At 45.1% G+C, this 10,798-nt stretch overlaps 1 long non-coding RNA gene across 1 annotated transcript in view; it reads left to right on the plus strand.

Annotated features, from left to right (window-relative positions):
• The window catches only part of LOC121866344, a 41,262-nt gene extending 36,081 nt beyond the window's left edge, over positions 1 to 5,181 (plus strand). Inside the window, exon 3 of the long non-coding RNA XR_006088962.1 lies at positions 4,729 to 5,181. This is a non-coding gene — a long non-coding RNA (uncharacterized LOC121866344). The remainder of the gene's footprint in view (positions 1 to 4,728) is intronic.
• The last annotated feature ends 5,617 nt before the right edge of the window (positions 5,182 to 10,798 follow it).

The following is a 10,798-nucleotide window of genomic DNA, read 5'->3' on the forward strand; positions in this document are numbered from 1 at the left end:
ACAAAAGGACCAATGTTATCTTTGGCTACGGTAGAACTTGCTCAAGATAAGATTGCCAAATTTGATGAGTTTCATCCTTTGGGGTGTATAATACGATTGTTAACTTGTGGCAAAAACTAGATGGTAAGGTAGTTAATAATCAGCGGTGAAGGTGAATTACAATGTAACAAAATACTAGTAAAGGTCTCCTGTGTGGGACGGTCGCTGGCTAGCTATTGCTTTATCTCAGGAGTGGAGCATTGTGTTGGTTCAGGCCTTATCGCAGCGGTGTTCCTGTCAAGGGCGATATGGTGTGCACTTTGAGTCAAACGTGTCTCCTCCAGGCTGTGGGGTGCTCCAGGCTGTGGGTTGCTATGGGGTGCTCCAGGCTGTGGGTTGCTATGGGGTGCTCCAGGCTGTGGGTTGCTATGGGGTGCTCCAGGCTGTGGGTTGCTATGGGGTGCTCCAGGCTGTGGGTTGCTATGGGGTGCTCCAGGCTGTGCTATGGGTACTCCAGGCTGTGGGTGCTATGGGTACTCCAGGCTGTGGAGTGCTGGCACTCCAGGCTGGGGTGCTATGGGTACTCCAGGCTGTGGGGTGCTATGGGTACTCCAGGCTGTGGAGTGCTATGGGTACTCCAGGCTGTGGGGTGCTATGGGTACTCCAGGCTGTGGGGTGCTCCAGGCTCAGACTATTGGACTCCAAACTTACTTTACCTGTAAGTCGAGACCTTCACATTTGACTCCTCCAATACAGTACAGTATTGACTCGACCTTTGTGGGTGCCGTTGTTTGTGATTTAGTAGCGTAAGATACGACAGGAGATAAGCTGTTACTTGTTCCCTTGTTGATTTTCTCGTGGTGCTCACATTTCTCCCGGGAATTTTTGTGTTATTCGTAACGTATTCGGCAATCTTAATTACATTATCAAATAGATCGACTTTCCAAAACACTGTAAACATTCGGAGAGTCTGATACGGTACATTAAATTATTTCAGTTGTACAAAAAAACTGAAGATAATGCAGTAGATAAATTAGTTGCCACCATCTTCAGTGTTTGTGTCTACCGTACAGCAGTAGATGGATCGTTGGCACTGAGACTGTAGCTATCTCTTGCCTTGGCTGATATTGTGTGTTACAAGTAGAGATTGACCAGAGCTTTAGTGTCGTCAGTGAACACGTTACATGATAATTTCGGTGTGTGTATTACGTAGAGGAGGGATGGTGGGTTGTAGAGGAGGGATGGTGGGTTGTAGAGGGGGGGGTTTGTAGAGGGGGGTGGTGGGTTGTAGGGGTGGTGGGTTGTAGAGGGGGGGTGGTGGGTTGTAGAGGGTGGGGGTTGTAGAGGAGGGTGGTGGTTGTAGAGGAGTAGAGGGGTGGTGGGTTGTAGAAGTGAGAAGGGTGGTGGGTTGTAGAGGGTGGTGGGTTGTAGAGGGGTGTAAAAAAAGTAGGTCTGTTTTATATGAGGAGGGGCTGTTGTAAAAAGGTTACGTTATAAATTTTGTCGGGCTGGTACTTATACCCTCTCCTGGACCACCACCTTTCACCACCACCATACTACCACCACCTCCCCCATATACTCCACACTACTCCACCACCTCCCCACACTACATATACCCACACTACCACCACCCCATATATACCCACACTACCACCACCTTCCCCATATACACTACCACCACCTTCCCCCCATATACTCCACACTACCACCCTCTCCCCATATACCCACACTACCACCACCTTCCCCCATATACTCAACACTACCACCACCTCTCCCATATACTCACTTACACACCACCTTCCCCCATATACTCCACACTACCACCACCCCACACTACCACCATATACTCCACACTACCACCACCCTCCCATATACTCCACACTACCTTCCCCATATACTCCACATATACCACCACCTTCCCCCATACCCACACCACCACCACCCCCCATACCCACACCACCACCATCCCCCACACACTACCACCACCCTCTCCCCATATACTCCACACTACCACCACCCTCCTCCCATATACTCCACACCACCACCACCCTCCTCTCATATACAGTACTCCACACCACCACCACCCTCCTCCCATATACTCCACACTACCACCACCTCCCTCCCCCACATCCTCCTCCAATCAGTCACAATTGATCCACCTTCCTCCTCCAATACAGTAGATAGAAAATTCGTATCGCCTTCCCTGAATCACGCCACACCTTATACTGTACATACCCGCCAGGTGCACCCATCTCCCACCCTACCCGAGTCTATTCTTATCCTGTTTAAATCCCTGCCACTGTCCTGAGTTGGTCTAGTATTTAAAGTTTTCTTCTCAGAGTTCCTTCTTATCTGAGGGTTGGCGACTACAGTCCTCCACTCTAAATGTTGTCGGGCTGTTTTTACCAATCCTCTAAGGTGTTGGTGCTCCAGGCTGTGGGGTGCTCCAGGCTGTGGGGTGCTCCAGGCTGTGGGGTGCTCCAGACTGTGAGGTGCTCCAGGCTGTAGGGTGTTCCAGACTGTGGGTGTTCTTCTGAATTGCATCATTTTATAGCGTTTAATATCTGGTTGTGACGCAATTTTTGTAAGTCAGTGCTGAGTGTTATGTTAAGCCATCGAGCCTTGAATGGATGCCAGACTTTGAAGGTGAAGACATGAAGACGGTAGAGTGCAGTGCCAGCCTACCTCCTCCTCACAAACTGTACACCTCATTAATAGTCAGTGTTCTGTGCTCGCTGTGCCTCCAATGGGCCGTGCCGTCACGTTCACCCGTTAGACAAAGTGAGAAATCTTCATTAATAGGACACCATTTTTTTTACACAGTGGTGGCAGTTTTGAATTTTTTATGGTGTACTTACGATTTTTTTCATTTTTGCTTCAGACTTTTATTATTATTTTTTCAACTCTTAATTTTCCAAGAAAGTATTCCAAAATCAACGATCTGAGAAACTTGTTTTAGGCCTACAGTACTCACAGGGTTTGGCGGTATGTGCCGGGTCCTCCCTCGCTGAGCAGTGAGAGCTGCTCCGGCAACGTTACTGCCTCTCACTGTTTCTAACATGTTGATTCTTGTCGTAGATATCGCGACTTACCTGCAAAAGTAGCACGAACGAGTTTTATTTCATTATGAAATGAATTGGTCTGTATCGCAATACCTTGTCAGTATGAAATGACACAGAGCAGTCTGGGGTATATGACAACACTGGGTTTTTTACGTCACGTGTACAAGTATGCCTTATGTTCTACCCCAGTTACTCTTAGACACTGTATATTTATGGAGACATGTTAGAGGAAATGGGTTTTGTTTCATCAAGACTGACTTATGATAATTGTGTCAAAGGACGCTTGATGTTTAGTTGTATTGATAGGACTGGATTGTATTTGTCTTAAACTTATTATTGTGAGCTGGCCATACACTTATTGATTTACAGATCACTGGTCAAGTGTTAGGTAAACATAAAGGAGTTTTATAATGCTTTTGCATTATACAGTATTTGTTTTCTTTAAAAAGGGAGGGTTTATTATAATAGATGTTTAATGAATGTGTTGTGTAGGATGAACTGTCCTTATGTGTGATATATGATGTTTCATTGTTCCGCCGGCTTTTCCGTCAACTCTCGACTCTAAACTATTTGAAATGCATTTTAGCATGCCACTCACACTGAGCTGTAAAGCCCTCCTGTTTCAACCTGCTCATACGTTCCCAGGCCACTACAGCACTTAGCCTTGATTATTTATTCATGTTGCCACTTTTGGGTTAATCAGTTTCACTTCCACCCAAACTTTCTGCTATAATATTCTCGTATCATCTTATCCCTGACCTTCAAAGTGTGTGTGATTGTCCGTGTGTTACATCTGGTGGTGTTCTGTCGATTCATCAATTCCTCACTCGCTCTCCCTTGGCAGTGCTGTGACCTGTCGTATGCTCACTGGTAAATTAATACATCATGTTACAGCCTTTGTTCCAGTTGGCTGTGTTGTTGAGGCGTCCAACCGGAAGTGGACAGCACCTCACATGTTTGTTCCCTTTTGTATTTTTTTATTGTTTAGTTTAATCCCGATGTGTCCCTCGTCTCTATGGTTTGTGGTTATATTAAAGACAAGAGAGAACTAACTATCCCTCGAGTCTTTAGTGACGCGCCTCTAGAAGTTTTGTCCCGTCCTAAAGAGCCGCCCACCAACTACTGATTTGGAATAGGAGGCTACAGCTGCTACCCCTGCATGATACAAGATGGACCCAACCCTTTAGGCAACATTGGTTCACCCTCCTCACCAGTATCAGTCCTCGCCCACACTAAAATCCACATTTGACTCCAATATTATACAGTATTCTGCTTCTTTTTTTTCTTTTTTTACAGGACCACTATACTATACAATACTGAACTATGGATTCTTTACTTTTACAACAAACTCCTGTCCATTCTGCCGAAATTATTTAACATTTCACTTATCTTTTTTAAGTATATCTTATTGGTGTTGAACTTGTGTACTCTCCTGTGAAACATAAGATACTAATTTCTTGTGTTTGATACTACTTATTCATTTATTAAATGGTCTTATTATCCTTTATTCTCTTTTAAGTATTCTAAGCGAGATAATGCCTGGTCATTTTGTCATCTTAAATCTTGATAATTTTTTTGAATTTGTTTTTATATCTTCGTGGTGCATCAGGCTGATTCTCGCTCCATATTATTTATAGTCTATTGCCCGTTCCATCTCTGACTTTTCCTTTCTCTTTGTGTTTTTCAGAGGCTACCTGAACCCTGGAACAAAGGTAAACAGTCCACCACTCTCGCTCTCTTGCTGCCTCGCCTCCTGACCACGCGTGTGACTGTCTGGACACTTGTTATTTTCTTACTCTCTTCTTCTCGGTGTACCAATAATGTGTCTAAACTTTTCTTTTATAGTTGATAAATCTCTCTCTTACTTTCACTTACTCTCAATACAAATAAGCCATATTACCTACCTGTACACCAATCAGAGTAACCCAAACAAGTCCAGCTTGTATTATTGTATAGTGTAAGTTTTGATTACCGTAGGTAAGCAGCAGGTCAGACGATTCCCCAAGATTGTGTATGTGCGCGTGTGTGTGTGTGTGTACGTACGTACGTACGTACGTACAGAACTGTAGTCGCTTAAAAAGTATTGGTTTCATCAACTTGTGTTAATTCCATTGAATACTTTTGTGTGTTAATATATTGTCCTCAGGGAGTCTTTTGTCATCTGCTCCTCATTATCTTTCGATGTGTTTTTAAATGTGTTCTACATAATTGTCACCTCTGGGTTTGTTTTACTCACCTCATGTTTTATGAAAATATTTTTATAGATAGTGGCACCACTTACCGTAGGTGAACTTTTAAGAGACCAATGGGAAATTGTTTTCTTCCCTGTACTGTATTGGCCTCTTTATATTAATAGATGCAGAGTCTCGTATTATATTTATCAGTAACACATTTATGTTCCGCTTCACTCCTGGACAGTTCCATATTCATCTTTCTTTTTCCACGTCTACTTTCACCTTTCTCATCCATTACCCTCAAACTTGTGTTTTACCAAATTTAATTCTCACTCTGGTTTAAAGACCTCATCTACTTTAGTAACTCCATTATTCCCTCCCTTGTCACTTCACACAGTGCCATTCACTCACCAAGGCAGGTGTCTTTTGCCATCACCGTTCAATGTTTTTCCCGTCATGTTTCTTCCACGTTTTCGCCTCTTCTGTTTTGACTCTTTGGATTACCCTCCTTCACCACCTGAACTGAACTGTAGGTTTGCTCAGTTTATTCTCTGACATCATGTGTTGTTGCTGGATGATTTTAACCTATCTGAATTTTTTATATGTTTTCAGATCGACTTTTTTTTTGGCCGCCATTAATGTATTTCGTCGTTGCCATTTATTTTCTTGTCTCACTGCTTACCATAGTCCCGCCACTGTCTTGTCTCACTGGTCACTGCTCGTCATTTAAGGGCCCCAGACCCATGCTTTAGCTTTAAGTTGCGTTAATAGTGTGCACCTTGACTGACTGACAGACATCCTGAGTAGCGATTCTGCCAGCCAGTTAAGATTCTTGCCGTGCTTGACCCTGCCTTGATCCTCATTGTATTCCCTCCCTCACCCCCTCTTCTCTCTCCCAGCTCTCCCTTACCCTTGACCTCTTTACACCGACACCTTGTTGTACTACCGACTTGCACACCAGCCAGTGGTCACTAAAGCTGGTGATAGTCGTTCTTGGTCGCCCTTGTTTATTGCTGGTCTGACTATCTTGACTTGTATTTATTGATTTATTGGACACTTTGGGTGCGGCGGTCTAGCCGGATAGAACACACTGTTCCTCATCTGACAGTTGTTGGTTTGAGTTCAATGGTCGGACTTTCCCAGTCTACCCTGCCGCAGAATGGGTTTCTAACATAACAGTTGGGAAAGTGAAAGGCGGTAGAAACCCGTGCCGGGCATGCTGTCACTAGTGTACGTAAGGGTTCAAGGCTTGTGAGACCCACTGACACTCCCGTATTTTTGTTTGTTTGCTAATTTCCTTCATTGTTACACATCAGTTGCCCTAACACACATGTGGCGGTCCATTCCTTAATGTACAATCACTCCAAAAACTATCGATACAATTTTTTTTTTTTTAAATGACACAATGGACGAAGGATTATGACAACGCTACCGAGCCAACAGGAGTCGTAGTGTTCATTCTGAAATTTATCGACGCCCCCCTCCCCCCCACACACAGACACACACAAGTAGAGAGAGTTTTTGAGTGACTGTACACGGTGATATTCTCTCACTTCAATTACTTAATATACAGTACCTCCATTTGCTAATAACTTGTATTCCCCCCTCCGCCCCCCCTCTGTCTAACTTCCTTGCTACCGGAGTCTATAATGTTGGTGTGCCCAGCTTTTCATCTCTTGACTACTTTCTCTGCTGTTGGTATCTCCGGCTATTCTGTACTAAGTCATTGTAATCTTTCTTCACCACATCGGTATTTCCTCTCAGCACACGCACACACCCACACGCACCAACCCAACTTTTCCTGTAAGGGATTTTTCAGCTATCCACCCTAGCTTGTCCAGTCCTCGTACCTAAGAGAGTTCCCATTATTCATATTCTGGCATCTCCATTATTTCCATGTTCTCTTTTCCAATCCTCTTAAGTGGGGGTCGTCGAGAACTCTCCCATAGACTCTTCCAGTAGTCCCACATAGGCTTTCCATGGTTTTCATTATTTTGCAGTTTCAACTCTGCCATATAGGTTTTCCTAACCCAGCCTTATTAGGTTTACTCCCTTCCACGTTGACTTGTCTGCACCATCCATATTGGTTATTCGGACGTGCAAATACCCAGTATTGGCTTCCCCAGCCGTCGCACATTGGTCGTCTTAGCCCAGCCACTTGGTATTTCCAAAGGGGGTTTCTTGGCAATTTTTAGTGGCATTCTGGAGAGCTATATTTTTTTTACCGTTAAAAATTTTGGCCGTTTCTACTTTTTTTATTCGTTTATTTCACAAACTCTTTCAGTATTCCCTCTTCTTCTCTTCCGTCTTTACATTTGTTTTTATTTTCCTCTTTTCTCCCCCACTGTTACCCATGTGACATCCTTTTCCTCACTTAACCTTTTCTTCAACTGTAGTCTTCTCTCCCTACCCATCATCCCTCCCGCCCCCATAACTATTATCTTCTTCCCAGTTGGTGCTTCTCCCCGCCCACCTTGTCTCAGGTAGCTACATCTTTTCCCTGGACTCTGAACCTTGTGTGTCACCGACCTTCCTTGCCTTAATGTTATATTCCAGAAGTACTCTGCTGCAGAGTATATTTAAAGCCTTCCTCTCCCTCCACCCCTCCCTTCCGTCTCTTCTCCCCGTTCTTCCTTTCCATTCCTCTCCCCGTTCTTCTTCTCCATCCTTTGCCTCCATTCGGAATTTCTCTTACATCATTGAGTTTTCCATGTCTTCCTTACACCTTTCCGATATTCGTTCCCCCATATCCCCCGTCTCCACACTATCATTATGTAGGGACCCCTCACCGCCTCCGTCATTATTATGTAGGAATACCTCACTACCTCCACTACCATTTTGTAGGAGCCCTCCACCTCCTGCACCACTATCATTATGCAGTAATCCCTCATCCTTCCTACCACCGTTATGTAAGAACCCCTCGCCTCTCCTACCACCATTATGTCGGAACCCCTCATCATCTACCACCATTATGTCGGAACCCCTCATCTCTCCTACCACCAGTATATAGAAATCCCTCACTTCCTCCACCACCATTATGTAGAAATCCCTCACTTCCTCCACCACCATTATGTAAAAATCCCTCACTTCCTCCACCACCATTATGTAGAAATCCCTCACTTCCTCCACCACCATTATGTAGAAATCCCTCACTTCCTCCACCACCATTATGTAGAAATCCCTCACTTCCTCCACCACCATTATGTAGAAATCCCTCACTTCCTCCACCACCATTATGTAGAAATCCCTCACTTCCTCCACCACCATTATGTAGAAATCCCTCACTTCCTCCACCACCATTATGTAGAAATCCCTCACTTCCTCCACCACCATTATGTAGAAATCCCTCACTTCCTCCACCACCATTATGTAGAAATCCTCACTTCCTCCCACCACCATGTAGAAATCCTCACTTCCTCCACCACCATTATGTAGAAATCCTCACTCCACCACCATTATGTAAATCCCTCACTTCCTCCACCACCATTATGTAGAAATCCCTCACTTCCTCCACCACCATTATAGAAATCCTCACTCCAATCACCATTATGTAGAACCTCTACCTCCACCACCATTATAAATCCCACTTCTCCACCACCATATGTAGAAATCCTCACTTCTCCACCACCATTATGTGAAAATCCTTCACTTCCTCCACCACCATTATGTAGAAACTTCCTCACTTCCTCCACCACCATTATGTAGAAATCCCTCACTTCCTCCACCACCATTATGTAGAAATCCCTCACTTCCTCCACCACCATTTTGTAGAAATCCCTCACTTCCTCCACCACCATTTTGTAGAAATCCCTCACTTCCTCCACCACCATTATGTAAAAATTCCTCACTTCCTCCACCACCATTATGTAGGAACCCCTCACCTTTCCCACCACCACCATTATTAGACCCCTTCACTCCTCTCTCACTGTTATATGGACATAGCACCACCTCCCCTCTAGCACCACCTCCCCTCTTTACGTGTGTTATGTGCCACTACACATATGGCCTCCGCATACTGACGCCAGGGAGCCGCCTCTCCCTCTTCTAGGCCTACTGATGTTAGGGACCCACACCCCATCCTGTTTGTATACACGACAAAAAAGAAGGGAGGGGAGGGAACTCTCCCTTACCACCTTAACTAATACAAAAGACTCCACCCTCTTTACCACCACCGCTGATATATAGCATCCTCTCCCCTCCCCGTTCACCACCGCTGTATGGCTTAAACTCCAACACAAACTGTATGATCATCACAAACTGTATGATTTGGACCCCCCCTCCACACACATGCCACCATAGGTCCCCTCCTTTTCCCTCCATCCGCCGTCGTTTTGGGATTCCCATTCTTAACAATGGTTGGTTGACGCAAAAGTACCTTCATACTTTTTTTTTGTAGAGAAAGAAAGATTAGAGGGGGGTTAGTAGTTCTGAAACTGACGAGATTTAGGAGGTAGAAGGAGGCGGGCTTGACCGCCTTGTTACGGGTTAGCTAAGCTAATTGTGCTTTAGAATTGTGTCCTGGGTTAGTTATTGTTAGTTATTATGAATGGTTTTCTTAGACCTAGTTTCTGGTTGGCTGGTAGCTGTCGGTACAGGCACTAGACAGCTTACTGTATCCCATATATGGGTGTTTTGAGGGCCTTATTTCACATTCCGCCGACTCTACTGGCGGATGCTGGTCTAGGTAGGTTGTCTATTGCCTGGCCGTGTAGATCAGGGGTTTTAATGGACCTTTTGAGATTTGCAAACTTTTTGGGAACCATGTATGGTGGTTGTCGTTGTCTGGTGGGAGTCTTTGAAGGAGTTATTGCTCTGATCGTTCTATCTTTTGCCAGACTGCTGGCCAGGGTGTGCAGCTGCTGGTTGATGGCTCTTATTTTCAGGTCTCTATGTATCTCGGCTGTGGTTCTGGCGAAGGGGTATCTTTCACCTGTGATGAATCTCAGGGCTACATTTTGGACAGTCTGTAATTTTAATAATAGGGTGGTGTTCAAAGTATGATGAGGTACTGCTGGGTAAGCTAATATCGGTACGATAAGTGATGTAACCAGGCGGAGTATTATTTTCTCAGGAAGAGCGTTAAAGCTGTATAGTTTTTTCAACTCTGCGTGGCTCCCTGTCTGAGCCCCCCCGCCCCCTACCTTCTCTATATACTAGTGAATCTTATTTGGCCTCCAATCATCCATATTCATTGCCTTTGTGTTGGATGTCCTGTCAATATAGGAATATTAACTCCAATCACCTCCACTGTTGTTTGATACCACATTCTCGGCTTCCGTTGTCTGATAACCTGAACTTACTCAAGGTCTGAGGCACCTGATGCACCTGGGAGGCCTAGGAATGGAATTAGTAACTGAGGGCTGGGGAGGAAACGGGACAGAGGGAATTTATGTTGGGCACCTGGAAAAGGTGGTGCCCAGATATTGGGGAGGCACTGGGGAGTGGGTCTGAGGCACCTGGAGGCCTGAGGCACCTGGGAGGTTTGAGGCACCTGGGAGGTCGAGGCACTGAGCCAGAGGTGTAACTGGGATGCTGGGTGCACGTGGGAGTATCGGAGGACCTGGGATAACCTGATACACCTGG

The sequence above is a fragment of the Homarus americanus genome, unplaced genomic scaffold (assembly GCF_018991925.1).
Source record: "Homarus americanus isolate GMGI-L3 unplaced genomic scaffold, GMGI_Hamer_2.0 scaffold17726, whole genome shotgun sequence".
Taxonomy (NCBI): Eukaryota; Metazoa; Arthropoda; class Malacostraca; order Decapoda; family Nephropidae; genus Homarus; species Homarus americanus.